Here is a 15,609-nt window from a genome sequence, read left to right as displayed (position 1 = left end):
ATAAGAGAGAATAAGAGATGTGTATGAGAGAGATTTGTGTTTGAGAATTTGAGAAGTGATGGAGAAGTTTGTGTATAAGTGTGTGTATATATAGGAAATTGGAGAGAATTAGTTATGGAAAAGAAGTGGGAATTGATTATGGGAATAATGGGGTAATAGAAATTGATTTGGAGAGGGAAATATGGGATATGGGAGAGCAAAATTCGGGTTTGAATTGATATTGTAATGAAGTCCCCAATTTTCTGTTTAATTTGCCGATTTTTTTTTTCGACTACAGGGACTCAGCGCGGCCGCCCCGCCTAGCAGCACGGGCGTGCCATGCTTCTGGAATTCCAGCGCGGCCGCCCCGCATGCCAGCGCGGGCACGCGCAGTTACTTACTTTTTAGCGCAGCCGCCCCGCTTCTCAGCGCGGGCGCGCCGTGCTTCTGTAGCTGAACTTGATTTTTTTTCTTGTTCTGATATTTTTGTGTTTTTCTCCTTGTTTTCTTCTTCCTCTACCTACTAATATAAAAAAAAACTTGGGTTGCCTCCCAAGAAGCGCTTGGTTTACGTTGTTAGCTTGACGTAGAAACTCGAGATCAAGTAGACAATAAAACGGCACTAACCACCTCACGGTTTATCATATCCCCATAGTAATGCTTCAACCTCTGTCCAGTCACCTTGAATGTTTGGCCTGGATCATTTTCAAAAATCTCCACCGCTCCATGTGGAAACAAAGTTTTGATAATTAACGGCCCTGACCACCTCGACTTCAACTTTCCAGGAAAAAGACGGAGACGAGAGTTGAATAACAGAACTTGTTTTCCCGGGGCAAAAATAATTTGAGCATTAGACCCCTATCGTGCCACCTCTTGACTTTCTCCTTATACATTTTTTTGTTCTCATACGCTTAAAGCTGAAACTCGTCGAGTTTATTCAATTGAAGCATTCTTTTCTTATCAGCTGCATCCAAATCAAGGTTCAACTTCTTCAAAGCCTAATACACTTTGTGCTCGAGCTCCACAGGCAAATGACATCCCTTGCCATAAACCAATTGAAACGGCGACATGCCAAGTGGAGTCTTGTATGCTGTTCGATACGCCCAAACAGCTTCATCAAGCTTCAAAAACCAATCCTTCCTTGACGGACACACAACTTTCTCTAGAATACACTTGATCTCTATGTTAGATACCTCATCTTGACCATTAGTTTGAGGATGGTAGGCCGTAGCAATGTGATGATTCACATTATACATCTGCATTATAGCAGTGAACTTGCGATTCCAGAAATACGATCCCTCATCACTGATTATGACTCTTGGAGCCCCAAACCTTGTGAATATCTGCTTATGAAGAAAATTTAGCACTACATTCGCATCATTTTTCGGCGAAGCCTTGACTTTAACCCATTTTGAGACATAATCAACCGCCAACAAGATATATTGATTATTGCAAGATGAGACAAATGGCCCCATGAAGTCAATTCCCCAAACATCGAAGACTTCAACCACGAGAAGCACATTAAGAGGCATCTCATCCCTCTTAGACATATTATCCACACACTGACAGCGATCATACTTCAAAACAAATTGATGCGCATCCTTAAGTAATGTAGGCCAGAAAAATCCTGCTTGAAGGATACGAGATACTGTCTTTTCTCCACCATAGTGTCCTCCATAAGCCGTTGAATAGAAATCTTGCAAGATCCCCCCCCCCCATTTCGCTGTACGGCATACATTTCATGATAATCTGGTCAGCTCCTTGTCTAAACAAATATGGCTCATCCCATATTTACCATTTCACCTCATGAAGAAACTTCTTCCTTTGAGCATAAGATAAGTCTGGAGGCATGATATTGCTCACAAGGTAGTTCACAATGTCTGCAAACCACAGTTCTTCCTCTTGTACCCCAAACAACTGCTCATCGGGAAAAGACTCATTTATCAATGTCTTATCCTGTGAAGTTATATTTGGATCTTCCAAACGAGAGATATGATCAGCGACTTGATTCTCCGTACATTTTCTGTCCTTGATCTCCAACTTAAATTCCTGAAGTAAAAGAACCCGTCGAATCAATCTAGGCTTCGACTCCTTCTTCGAGACGAGATAGTGAATAGCAGCATGATCAGTGAAAACTGTCACCTTTGTCCCAAGCAAATAAGATCAAAACTTCTTAAAACCGTAGACAATGGCTAAGAGTTCTTTCTCATTAGTAGTATAGTTCAGTTGAGCACCATTTAGGGTCTTACTAGCATCGTAGACCACATGAAATATGTTGTTCTTTCTCTGCCCAAGAACTGCTCCAACTGCATAGTCACTTGTGTCGCACATCATCTCCAAAAGTTTATCCCAATTAGGTGCAGTTATGATAGTTGCCTTGATTAAACTCTACTTCAAGAACTCAAAAGCAGCTAGCCACTCATCATCAAATTTGAACGGAACATCTTTCTATAGAAGATTGCACAAGGGTTTAGAGATTTTTGAGAAGTCCTTGATGAATCACCGATAGAAACCCGCATGACCAAGAAAGCTGCAAACTCCCTTAACAGAAATTGGCAGAGGAAGATTTTCAATGACCCCCACCTTGGCTTTGTCCACCTTTAGACCTTTACTAGAGAACTTGTGCCCAAGAATAATGCCCTGTCGCACCATAAAATGACATTTTTCCCAGTTGAGAACCAGATTGGTCTCAACACACCTTTTAAGAACGGCACCAAGCTTTTGCAAGCACTCATCAAAAGAATCATCAAACACAGAGAAATTGTCCATGAACACCTCCACATTCTGACCAATCATGTCAGAGAAGATAGCTATCATGCATATCTGAAATGTGGCAGGTGTTCCACACAACCCAAAAGAAACTCTTCTGAAGGCAAAAGTTCCAAACGGACAAGTAAAAGTAGTTTTTTCTTGATCTTCTGGAGCAATACAAATATGATTATAACCCAAATAGACATCCAGAAGACAGTAGTACTCATGCCCAACCAATCTATCAAGCATCTGATCAATAAAAGGAAGAGGGAAGTGATCCTTCCTTGTGTCCTTGTCCAGCTTTCTGTAATCCATGCAAACTCTCCACCCCGTGACTGTTCGAGTAGGAATAAGCTCATTCTTCTCATTAGCAACAACTGTGATACCTCCTTTTTTAGGCACACACTGAACTAGGCTCACCTAAGAACTGTCAGAAATAGGATACTTGATCCCTGTATCTAGCCATTTGAGGATTTCTTTCTTCACAACTTATTTCATGATCAGATTAAGTGTTAGTCGCTAAGCACACACTAATAATACACGCAAGTATACGCGATCGCAAGTAATATAGAATTATTTCTAGTTCGTTCCCACAGAGACTGGTTAAAATAACACAGGAACCTATGCTAGCATGGCAAGTTATAAACCCTTAAATTCACTTTTGCTTCACTAAGAATTAACACGCTATCTTATAAGTTTGCGACGCTCATAAGACGAATCAGCACAACTGTTAAGAATATGTTGTGAACTTGATGATAAATTAAACAAAACACCTTAGTAGATTTAACTTAGTGAATTTTGTAGCACTTGACAGATGATCAAATATAGTCCCGACGGATGATTCAATATAGTCCCGACGGATGATAATTTGACATCCATCGAGTGAGTAGATTATATAACAATAAGTATCGTAGCACATTTCTGCAAATAACTTTGTATAGATTCTGTAGGAGCATATGAGTCATGTTGACCACTAGTAGATATGTAGAATAGGTTGATTAATTTTAAATATGAGGTGTCTTCTCATTCTGCATAAGTGAAATGGAGTCAAGTAACAAATAGCTACCCGACGGATGATCAACAAAGCTACCCGACGGATGATCAACAGAGCCACCGACGGATGACAAGCATGTACCCGACGGATGATCAAATTCAAATATCTGTTGACAGTGACAACACAGTCACATGCATTGAGTGTTTGCAAGAGGAATGTGGCAACCTGTTTAGCAGGAATTTGAGAAGAAAGAAGCATTACCATTTTCATGCTATTATGAAGATATTCAAAGATGCTGGAATAGAGTAGTGAAGTAGCATGGAGTTAGACTAGATATGTTTTCTTTTATTATCTTGTCTTTTTGTCATGTAAACTTGGTGATATATAAACCATGTGTAGCAAGTAGAACAATTATCGAACTAAGCACACACATTTTCATAGAAACATTTTCAAGCTGTATTCTGCAGCATTTCTCTGTAAGTTTAGTTGCTCATACTTGTAAGCAACTGTGAGTTATTCAAGGTTCACAGGGTTCTTACTCGATATATATATATATATATATATATGGTGGATACTTTCAAATCCACCAGAAAGTTTTAAAAGCTTGTGTTTTTATTACTTTGTGTTTTGATTCATATAAATAATTTATTCCGCACTCTGCAAATCAAACACATATATATTATCAAGTACGTACTGTTTTAAAATCTTGAAAAAGAAGCCAAAATTGCATTCAACCCCCCTTCTGTAATTCTTGTTGTATTGTTAGGGAATAACAATTGGTATCAGAGCAAGCTCTTGAAGTACAAAAAGTGTAAAGATCACAACAAACAACAAGATGAACAAGAAGGATGTTGGAGTTAAGATTTATTTTCTGGACAAAGATTACTATCACCACTGGAAAGTGAAGATGCACCTACATCTTCTTTCCCAAGATGAGGCCTATGTGGATTGCATAGAAAGAGGTCCTCATGTACCAATGAGAGTTGCAACTGGAAATGAGCCATCTGTTCCAAAACCAAGGCATGAATGATCAGACCCTGATATTGAGCAAGTCAGGAAAGACAAGAATGCCATGAATATATTGTTCAATGGAGTAGATGGTGATATGTTTGATAACATCATTAACTTCAAAACAGCCAAGGAGGTTTGGGAAACTATCCAGATTATTTGTGATGGTAATGAGCAAGTAAGGGAGAATACGATGCAACTGCTAATTCAGCAATATGAGCACTTCCATTGTGAAGATAGTGAGTCTCTCACTGATATTTTTAGTAGCTTTCAAAAACTACTAAATGCTCCGAAATTGCATGGAAGAGTCTATCAAACAAAAGACTCTAACCTCAAGTTCCTTAGATCTCTTCCAAAGGAGTGGAAACCAATGACAGTCTCATTGAGAAATTCTCAGGATTATAAGGAGTTTACCTTGGAGAGACTGTATGGCATCCTGAAAACTTATGAGCTTGATATAGAGCAAGATAAGAGGATGGAGAAAGGAAGGAAGAAAGGAGGGTCCATAGCACTGGTTGCTGAGTTAGAGAAGGAGAAAGATATGAAGGTAGAAGCTGTTGAGTCTACATCAAAGGTCTGTGAAAGCAAGGGCAAAGGGCTGGTAGCTGAAAATGAAGATCATTTGAGCCAAGATGATATGGATGATAATGATGAACATTTAGCATTCCTTTCCAGAAGATTTGCCAAGCTCAAGTTCAAAAAGAACTTTGGAGCAGCCAAGCAAAGTAGATACATGGTGGATAAATCCAAATGTTTCAAATGTGGCTTGGCTAGGCATTTTTCCAGTGAGTATAGAAAGTCAGATTCCAACAAGAAGAAATTTGAGTCTGTTGATTATAAACAGAAATACTTTGAGTTGCTCAAGCAAAAGGAAAGGGCTTTCATTACACAAGAAAATGACTGGGCAGTTGATGGATTCGATGAAGATGAAGAAACAAGTTATGTCAACCTAGCCCTGATGGCCAAATCTGATGAAACAGAAACAAGTTCTTCAAGTAATCAGGTAATCACCACTAACCTAGCACATTTATCTAAAGCTGAGTGTAATGATGCAATCAATGACATGTCCACATAATTATATCACTTGCGTGTTACACTTAAGTCCCTCACTAAGGAAAATGCTAAAATTTAAAAAGAACAATTTGTTTTTAAGTGAAAGGAACAATGTGCTAGAGTCTCAATTTATTGAATTTGAAAAATTAAGAATTGAAAGTAAGATTGCTAAGGATGAATTAACTGAGTCCTTGAAGAAAGAAGAGATTTCAAAGAAGCAGCTTGAACGAGAACATGAAGTGATTAAAGCATGGAAATCATCCAGAGATGTCCATGCTCAAATTACTAAAGTTCAAGGTATTGAGTCCTTTTGTGATGCAGCCTGGAAAAAGAGTAAGGAGAAGCTGGAATCCAACTTGGTTGAAGGATTGTTGACAGACGTGGACTTGATGGATGATGAGAATCATCCGTTGGATAATCAAAAGGATTATCCGTCGAGTGGCAAAGAGTCATATCCGTCGGCTGTGAGTAAACCTGTGAGCAACGCTAAGCTTGCCAAGCTGAATGAGAAATATGGATCAGTTTCCAAAAACTTTGTTCCAGGAGAATCAAGTCAAGTAAAGAAGAAGAAGAAGAAAGTTAATGTTGGTCATCTGTCCATCAAGCAATTGAATGACATATTAGAAAAGATTGAGGTTAAAATAGAAACTAAACAGAAAAACAATAGAAATGGGAAAGTAGGAATTAACAAGCATAACAACTAGACACCTGATAAATATGCACCAAGAAAAATCTGTGTTAAGTGTGGTAGTGTTAATCACTTGTCTGTTAATTGCAAACTTGCCATGCCTACTCCTATATCTGTGCCTCCCTCTATTCCCAACATGACTGTTATGTCTACCATGCCTATGAATGCTATGTCTACTCAGAATATGAATGCACAATTTGCTAATATGCCATTTGCACCTAATCTTTATTATGATGTATTTAGTATGCCACAAATGCCATTTAGCATGCCTTACTGGAATAACATGTTTACAAACAACATGCCTTTTCCTGTTATTCAAAATATGCATGATAATTCTGTTTTGATGACTGGTTTCAAGGGTCCAACTCAAATGACTACGGATAAATCAGAAATTCCCAAGTCAAATGAAATTAAACCTAAGAAACCAAAGAAGAAAGCTAACAAGGCAGGACCCAAGGAAACTTGGGTACCAAAATTAACTTGATTTGGTTTTGATGTGTGCAGGGAAACAGAAAGAATCTTTGGTACCTGGATAGTGGTTGTTCAAGGCACATGACCGGATATAGTTCAAGGAAAGAGCTGGCCCAAATATTACTTTTGGAGATGACAACAAGGGTTATACTGTAGGATATGGCTTGATTTCAAAAGACAATGTCATCATTGAAGAGGTTGCTTTCCTTGAACTCCAATCTGTTGAGTATCAGCCAGCTTTGTGTTAGGGCGAAAACACACGCTAATATTCACGCAAGTATACGCGTTCGCAAGTAATATAGAATACTTTCTAGTTCATTCCCACAGAGACTCAGACTAATTTATTATCTAATAAAACTCACTCACCAATGTATGATTACTTCTCAATGTTAAGACACTAACACTTAGAATTGTTGACTAAATATTAACTACAATTAACTACTTAATTAATCACTTAATTAACACTTCAAATTATCAATAATAAAACACTCATGAGGTCACAACTTCATTACTACTTCCTTCAATAGTCATTTTTATTACCTTTAGCATGTGACAGTGATGATATTAATCGAATAACACAAAACTGATAAAAGCCAACTTTCATTGTACTAATACCATTCTACCAACATCCACAATCAAGATAGAAGTTGAATAGTCATCAATTATGTTGAGTTCCTATATATCTACAGAAATTGACAACACAACGATTTAAGCACAAGTTATTCCTTTTGATTATATAGGGCAAATAAAACTGTTAGAGTTACCCACTAATCATGCACAACGTACATGAACCTATGCTAGCATGGCAAGTTCTAAATCTCAAGATCCACCGTCGCTTCACAAGAGATTAACACCCTATCTTATATGTTCGCAACGCACATAAGACGAATACACACAACCAAAACTAGATATCATACAATCATCACACACTAAAGTATTAAACAATTAACTAAAGAATTCCATAATAAATCCGTTGCAACCCCATGATCACGATTAGCCCATAATAGCACTTATCGTCATCATGGGTTCATATGAAATCATGATAAACAAACACAAGAAAATATAACTAAACTAATTATATTAAATCAGAGTACATCACAAGAGTAAATAGGTTCAAGGTAAGAAAACTAGCATCCAACGTTACAATGAAACAAGAATCACAAGAAAATATGCTTCCTCTTCGTTGCTGTGCACTAAACGGTCTTCTTCCTTATCTCCTTCGCTTCTTGCGTAATACCACGATCCTCTCTCTTGAAAACATCTCCAAATCTACTTATATAATAGTCCCATAAAACTCAGATTACATAGAAGTGGAAGCCAAACAGAAATAGAAGTCCTAAAATAATTTTTTTTTTCCCCGACCCTGCGCGACCGCTCAGCATAGCTAAGCGGGCGCTCAGGACCCTTCTGGAAAATTCCTGAGTTTTCTCCGTTCCTTCGCCGTAATCTGCCCATTTCTTCCCTCTCTCAATGATGAACACATGCCAAGGCTTATTCTTGATGATTACTCCCCCGAAATGCAACTAATACCCTGAAACGCATAAACACTAGAAAAACGCATCAAATACACAAAATACTTTATTTCAAGACACCAATTTAAGCCATTTTAAGACGTTCTAAGTGGTATAAAATGCCACTTATCACTTTGTGATAAGGGCAATTCATTAACCTTTAATTCAGAAGCCTGTGTTGTGACAAACAAAAGAAGCAACAAAGTGGTTATCACTGGAGTGAGAAAAGAAAATGTGTATCTAACTGACGTCAACTCATCTAATGCAGAATCTATCACTTGTCTTCTCAGTAAAGCAAGTCAAGATGAAAGTTGGCTATGGCACAAGAAGCTGTCCCATCTAAACTTCAAGACCATGAATGAGTTTGTCAAGAAAGAACTGGTTAGAGGCATTCCTCAAGTGGAGTTTTCTAAGGATGGATTATGTGATGCCTGCCAAAAAGTAAAGCAGATCAAAGCATCATTCAGAAAGAAGCTTGATTCAACAATTGAAGAACCTTTACAATTGCTACACATGGATTTATTTGGACCATTCAATGTGTTATCCATCTCAAGGAAAAGATTTTGCCTAGTAATTGTGGATGATTTCTCAAAGTTCTCTTGGACATATTTCCAAAAGTCTAAAGATGAAGCTAGTGAAATCACCATCAATCACATAAGGCAAGTCAACAATCATCCTGATTTTAAAGTAAGGAGAATCAGGAGTGACAATGGAACTGAGTTTAAGAATTCTGTGATGAGATTATTTTGTGAAGAGAATGGGATTATGCATGAGTTTTCTACAGCAAGAACTCCACAACAAAATGGAGTAGTCGGAAGAAAGAATAGATCTCTTATTGAAGCTGCAAGGACAATTCTTGAAGAATCAAAGTTACCAACATATTTTTGGGCTGAAGCTGTGAATACTGCATGCTACACTCAGAATATTTCTTTGGTTAATCAAGCAAAGTATATGACACCCCAATCAATTGTTCAAGAACAAGAAACCAACTCTAAATTTTCTTCATGTCTTTGGCTGTAAATGTTTTATCTTGAGGAATCAAACCGATCAACATGGGAAGTTTGATGTTAAAGCAGATGAAGGAATTTTTGTTGGATATGCTGTGGGAAAGGCATATAGGGTCTACAATCTAAGAACCAACATTGTTATGGAATCAATACATGTTGTGTTTGATGACAAAAAGATTGAAGGAATGCAAGATGGAGATTTCCAATTCAGTCGATAAATCATCGCAAAAGGGATCATGGTAAATGCATGAGCTACATGACATGATATACAATAAAAAAAACTATATGGCATAAATTATGCAACTATATGAACTAAACTATCATGAATATGCAGCTATATGACACACACACAGTATTCCTTAACTACCACCCCCAAACTTAAAATCTTCACTGTCCTCAGTGAAGGTAGCAGAAAGGAACACAGGGTATACCTACTCGGAGTCATCATCATCATCACCCTCAGAGGGTGGAGTATCAGGCGGCGGGTATGCAGAGTCCTCACCAAAAACTGGCCACTGGATATCAGCTCCAAGGCCCCGAAAGGAGTCCCTAACGCAATGGTGAGCTCCTGAGCAAACCTGCTCTGCGTCTCGTACATGGTATCCATCCACCGTGAAAGCCTCCTATACTGGGTATCAGCCATCCCAGCACCCTCCTGAGCTCTCGAAGAACCAGCCTCATCACACCCAGGCCTAGCCATAGTAGCACCTCGTGCTGGACGCCCTCCTGGAAGATGATAACCCAGCCCATGCTCCTCAGGCTCACCACCGGTCCACTCCTGCATCCCATTCAGAGTTCCAGAATCAATCGGAGCTGCCGGCAACTGCAACTGCTCATTAACCGGCCAGTTCACTCCTACTGCTCGGCACAACTTCGTAACCGTGGATGCATAAGGGATGTTCATATGCTTAGCTCCCCTTAAAAACTTCAGAATTCCTTGGTAGATAAACTTTAGAATTTTATACCCCGATTTTCTGATTTTTTTGTGTTTTTGGATAGGTTATTAACTTCTAAGGGTTCCTGTAACAACAATTCATGGGTTGCCTCCCACGCAGTGCTTCTTTTTCGTCATTAGCTTGACGTTGCATACCCTTCTCAAGTAGTCAACAAAATGGCGCTAGCCACTTCTCGGTTTGCCATGTCCCCATAGTAGTGCTTCAAACGCTGATCGTTAACCTTGAATGCTTGGTCCGGATCATTCTCAAAAATTTCCACCGCTCCATGTGGAAACACAGTTTTGACAATAAAAGGTCCAGACCACCTCGATTTTAACTTCCCAGGAAAAAGTCGGAGCCGAGAGTTGAATAAGAGAACTTGTTGCCCTGGCACAAATAACTTAGGATGTAGCTTCCTATCGTGCCACCTCTTCACCTTTTCCTTATACATTTTGTTATTCTCGTACGCTTGAAGTCGAAATTCATCAAGTTCATTAAGCTGAAGCATTCTTTTCTTACCAGCTGCATCTAAATCCAGGTTCAACTTTTTCAATGCCCAGTAGGCCTTATGCTCAAGCTCCGCGGGTAGATGACATCCCTTACCGTACACCAACTGAAACGGGGACATACCAAGTGGAGTTTTGTATGCTGTTCTGTAAGCCCAAACAGCTTCATCGAGCTTTAAAGACCAATCCTTTCTTGACGGACAAAAAACCTTCTCTAGAATACGCTTTATCTCTCTGTTAGACACTTCCGCTTGACCATTTGTTTGCGGATGATAGGCAGTAGCCACTCGATGATTCATATCATAACGCTGCATCATAGAAGTGAACTTACGGTTGCAGAAATGCGACCCTTCATCACTTATGATTACCCGAGGTGTTCCAAACCTTGTGAAAATTTGCTTATGAAGAAAATTTAGCACTGCCTTTGCATCATTTGTCGGTAAAGCTTTAACTTCCACCCATTTTGAGACATAATCGACTACCAGCAAGATGTACTGATTATTGCAAGACGAGATAAAAGGCCCCATGAAATCGATTCCCCAAACATCAAAGACCTCGACTTCAAGCATCACTTTTAATGGCATCTCATCCTTTCTTGTCAAATTTCCCACTCTTTGGCAACGATCACACCTTAAAACAAACTGATGAGCATCCTTGAACAAAGTGGGCCAAAAAAAACCTGCTTGTAGAATACGAGCTGCCGTCTTCTCACCACCATAGTGTCCACCATAAACCGTGGAGTGGCAGTCTCGTAATATCCCCTCCGTCTCACAGAACGGGATACATCTCCTGATGATCTGGTCAGCTCCCTGTCTAAACAAATATGGTTCATCCCACATATACCACTTCACCTCATGTAGAAACTTCTTCTTTTGAGCGGAGGTCAAATTAGGAGGCATTACATTGCTGACGAGATAGTTTACAATATCTGTAAACCATGGTTCTTCCTCCTGAACTGCAAACAACTGCTCATACGGAAAAGATTCATTGATTAGTGTCCTATCTTGTGAAGTAGAATCGGGATTCTCCAACCTAGAGAGATGGTCAGCTACTTGATTCTCAGTACCTTTTCTATCCTTGATCTCTAACTCAAATTCCTGAAGTAAAAGCACCCAACGAATGAATCTCGGCTTCGAATCCTTCTTGGAAACCAGATAGCGAATAGCCGCATGATCAGTGAATACTGTTACTTTCGTACCAAGTAGATAAGATTGAAATTTCTCGAAACCAAAGACTATAGCCAATAGCTCCTTCTCAGTAGTGGTGTAGTTCATTTGGGCCCCATTTAAAGTCTTACTCGCATAGTAGACCACATGGAAGAGATTTTTCTTGCGCTGTCCCAAAACTGCACCTACCGCATAATTACTCGCATCACACATCATCTCAAATGGTTCTTTCCAATCTGGTGCTGTAATAACTGGTGCAGTGATCAAACTCTTCTTGAGAGTCTCGAATGCTGCCAAACATTCCTCATCAAATTCGAAAGGCACATCTTTCTCAAGCAAATTACACAACGGCTTAGATATCTTTGAAAAGTCCTTGATGAATCGCCGATAAAAACCCGCATGACCAAGAAAACTACGGATTCCTTTCACAGAATTAGGCGGTGGAAGATTTTCAATGACTCCCACCTTGGCCTTGTCCACCTCCAGACCCTTGTTAGAGACCTTATGCCCAAGAATAATGCCTTCACGCACCATAAAATGACATTTCTCCCAATTGAGCACCAAATTAGTTTCCACGCACCTTTTGAGTACGGCGCGCAGATTATTCAAACATTCATCATATGAATGTCCAAAGACGGAGAAGTCGTCCATGAACACTTTGACATTATTTCCAATCATGTCAGAGAATATAGCCATCATGCATCTCTGAAAAGTGGCCGGGGCGCCACATAACCCAAACGAAACTCTGCGAAAAGCAAACGTGCCAAATGGACAAGTGAAGGTAGTCTTTTCCTGATCCTCTGGTGCAATACAAATCTGATTATACCCTGAATAACCATCCAGAAGACAAAAATACTCATGACCCGCCAACCTGTCAAACATCTGATCAATAAATGGAAGAGGGAAGTGATCCTTCCTTGTGGCTTTGTTCAATTTTCTATAATCCATGCATACTCTCCATCCTGTAACTGTTCGAGTGGGGATGAGCTCATTCTTTTCATTTGCTACCACAGTGATACCTCCTTTCTTAGGTACACATTGTACGGGGCTTACCCACGAGCTGTCAGAAATAGGATAAATGATGCCTGCATCCAGCCATTTCAGAATTTCTTTCTTCACCACCTCCTTCATGATAGGATTCAGTCTTCGCTGTTGTTCCACAGTCGGCTTACTACCTTCCTCTAGCAGAATTTTATGCATACAATATGAAGGACTTATCCCCTTGATGTCTGCTATGGTCCATCCAATAGCCGATTTGAATTTTTTCAAAATCCTTAAGAGCTTGTCTTCCTCACTACCTGAAAGGTCAGATGAAATAATAACAGGTAAAGTAGATGCATCACCTAAAAAAGCATACCTCAAGTGCTCAGGTAATGGCTTGAGCTCCAAGGTAGGTGCTTCCTCTATTGATGGTTTGAGCTTTCCTTCAGCATTTTTGAGGTCAGAAGTACCAAGAGATTCAAATGGCATGTCCAGCTTTCGCTTCCAGGGAGAAGCGTTCAGATATTATAATTGTTCGTTGCCATCTTCATCGTCGCTGTCAAAATCCCCTACTAAGGCCTTTTTCAATGCATCAGACATTAGCATGCGATCGAGTTCCGAAGTAACCGCAGAATCAATCACATCCACTTTAAAGCACTCATCATCTTCTGTAGGGAATTTCATTGCCTTGAATACGTTGAAGGTCACATCCTGATCTTGTACCCGCATAGTAAGTTCACCTTTTTGTACATCTATCAAGGTATGGCCAGTAGCCAAGAAAGGTCTTCCCAAGATTATGGGAATCTTCTTATCTTCCTCAAAATCCAGAATAACAAAATCTGCAGGAAAGAAGAGCTTATCCACCTTGACGAGCACATCCTCCACTATGCCCCTTGGGTAAGTAATGGAACGATCAGCCAACTGTAGAGACATGTATGTGGGTTTTGGATCAGGCAGATCCAGCTTTTTAAAGATCGACAACGGCATCAGATTAATGCTTGCTCCCAAATCACAAAGGCACTTGTCAAAAGTCAAATTGCCAATGGTGCAAGGAATGGTGAAGCTACCTGGATCTTTCAGTTTCGGTGGTAACTTTTGCTGCAGAACAGCGCTGCATTCTTCCGTGAGAGCAACGGTCTCAAGGTCATCCAGTTTCACCTTCCTTGAAAGAATACTCTTCATAAACTTCGCATAACTAGGCATTTGCTCCAGAGCCTCAGCGAAAGGTATATTGATGTGAAGTTTCTTGAACACCTCCAGAAACTTACCGAACTGTCTATCCAGTTTTTATTGCTGCAATCTCTTAGGAAAAGGTGGTGGAGGATAGAGCTGTTTCTCCCCTGTATTAGCCTCAGGCAGAGTGTGTTCAACAGTAGTCTTCCTTGGTTCCGCCGCTTTCTCCTTTTGCTTAGCTTCTTCATCTCTAATTTCAGCTTCTCCTTCTTTTGCCTTTTCAGCATCAGCAACTTTTCCAGACCTTAAGGTAATAGCCTTGACTTGCTCTTTAGCTTCCTTCCTGCCTGGTACTTCTGTGTCACTGGGAAGAGTGCCAGGTTGACGATTGAGCACTGCATTGGCTAATTGACCGATTTGATTTTCCATGGTCTTGATAGAAACCGCCTGACTCTTGCATAACAGCTTAAGTTCCTCAAAATCAGCACTAGTAGGTGCAGCTGTACTTCCCTGTTGAGGATATGATTGCCTTGTAGCATACTGCTGTGGTTGCAGGAATCCAGGTGGGTTAAACTGTTTACTCACTCCTTGCTGATATGGTGGTTAAATAGCATTCTGATTATTCCCCCAGCTGAAATTTGGATGATTTCTGTTATTAGGATGATAGGTCGCTGGCACAGGCTGCTATTGTCGCTGATAATTATTCACATACTGAACAGATTCGTTGACAAGAGAACACTGATCCGTAGCATGAGAACCTGCACAAAGCTCACAAACCATAGCTATTTGATTAACTCCATATGTAGCCAGAGAATCAACCTTCATTGATAGTGCTTGAAGCTGGGCTGCAATAGCGGTGGCTGCATCAACTTCCAGAATACCTGCTACTTTACCTGACGTCATCCTCTGAGTTGGGTTTTGATGCTCATTTGCAGCCATAGTCTCTATAAGATTATACGCCTCAGTATAGCTTTTAGCCCATAAGGCGCCTCCAGCTGCTGCATCGAGCATGGGCCGAGATTGGTCCCCCAAACCATTATAGAAACCAGTGATCACCATCCAATCAGGCATTCCATGATGAGGACATTTTCTCAACATTTCCTTGTAGCGTTCCCAAGCCTCGCACATAGATTCTGTAGGTTGCTGCGCAATCTGAGTAAGAGCACTCCTCATAGCAGCAGTCTTAGCCATCGGATAAAACTTCACCAAAAACTTTTGTGCAAGATCTTGCCACATAGTGATGGACCCAGCTGGTTCAGAATGTAACCAGTCTTTAGCCTTATCCCTCAGTGAGAATGGGAAAAGCCTCAACTTGATAGCCTCATCAGTCACGCCATTATACTTAAAAGTGCTGCAGATCTCGACAAAATTCCTTATGTGCATGTT

The 15,609-nt window shown here is 40.0% G+C and overlaps 1 non-coding gene across 1 annotated transcript; it reads left to right on the top strand.

The window, feature by feature from the left end:
- Nucleotides 1–15,292: 15,292 nt before the first annotated feature.
- LOC141662822 (small nucleolar RNA R71) lies at nt 15,293–15,399 on the top strand. Its single transcript, XR_012550920.1, has one exon. It is a non-coding gene; the product is annotated as a small nucleolar RNA R71 (small nucleolar RNA).
- Nucleotides 15,400–15,609: the final 210 nt, after the last annotated feature.

The sequence above is a fragment of the Apium graveolens genome, chromosome 5, assembly GCF_009905375.1.
Source record: "Apium graveolens cultivar Ventura chromosome 5, ASM990537v1, whole genome shotgun sequence".
NCBI lineage: Eukaryota > Viridiplantae > Streptophyta > Magnoliopsida > Apiales > Apiaceae > Apium > Apium graveolens.
Note: the sequence above shows the minus strand (reverse complement) of the source record. Positions and strands in the feature narration are given on the sequence as shown.